The following is a 1,281-nucleotide window of genomic DNA, read 5'->3' on the forward strand; positions in this document are numbered from 1 at the left end:
CCGCCAGCCTATTTGCCTCGTGGCTTCGAGTGGCACTCGCATTCCGAGAAGGAGAAAAGCCGATAACCCAGGGACGGTAACTTCCGCTGATAACGGCGCGATACGACGCGAAGTAAATCTTCCGTAATACATTTTCGATACGCTCGATACTCGCGGGCTGGCGACGCGACGTCCTCCTGTACAAACAATCCACGAGTTCAGACGGACGATTTCGTTCCAAACGCGACGAACGGATACTTCAGCGAGATAAGATTAGATCTTATTGTAACTCACAACCGAATTCTAAGAATGTAGGATTATTAATCCGTTAAGAAAGTCCAAGGTGCGTGTGAACGGTTTTATGTGAACGGCTCAATTAAATGTCAGGGCGACTTTGTCGAACTGCATGTAGCCCGGATTTTTCTACGCTTGATGATTTATCGCGTAGTCAGAGATTGAAGCGTGGAGGACCATCCATTTTTTATCGATGTCTCGCTGGCCAATGGGTGTCCGAAAACACGTTCGCCGTCGTCTTCGGATATTTGATTGACTGATCGGAACGGATTCTCAGAGCAGCTGTAATTTATTAATTTATTCCACCGATAAATCGCCTTCAATCCGCACGTGGGCAGCGGACGACCGGTCCATGGTATCTCTCTCTCTTCTGCGTTCCCCTTTTAATCTCGTCTCTCCTTTTCTCTCTCTCTCTCTCTTTCTCTCTTTTGCGCTCTGTCTCTTTAAAGAGGAGGGAGGGCCGTTATTCTACTACATCGATGTAAATAACAGCAGCGCGGTGTGTCATTTGCGTGCATTGCACAATTGGTGGGTGTTATGCAAAAATGAGTTAACCCGCTAATTTTAAGTAAATGAAGTCTAAAATATACAGTCTCGTTCCGCTGATCCAGCTACGAGTACCACTTTTTTTTTTTATTCTGTCGATTAACATATATCCTTAGCGTAGGACTGTTTGACCGATTTTCACAACGAGAATATTTTCATGGAGAAATGTATGATTAAAAATGAACAAATCAGAAAAATTACATCAACTAAAATTCTAGGTATTTAAGACTAGAATTCTAGTAAATTTAACCAGAAACTTCTAATTGGTTCATTTTCAATCAGAACTCCAATTAATCCAACTAGATATTTTTCTCAGTGTGGTTCCGGGATCGATACTTCAATATTCTTCTCGCCATCCGGCATCCTTCGAGGATTTCAAGACGATAACATAAATGCAGTCTCAAGAGAGAGAGAGAGAGAGAAAGACAGAGAGAGTTCTCAACACCTAGCAGTCACGTAAAG

Source organism: Trachymyrmex cornetzi, unplaced genomic scaffold (genome assembly GCF_001594075.2).
Source record: "Trachymyrmex cornetzi isolate Tcor2-1 unplaced genomic scaffold, Tcor1.1 scaffold56, whole genome shotgun sequence".
In the NCBI taxonomy this organism is placed as follows: domain Eukaryota; kingdom Metazoa; phylum Arthropoda; class Insecta; order Hymenoptera; family Formicidae; genus Trachymyrmex; species Trachymyrmex cornetzi.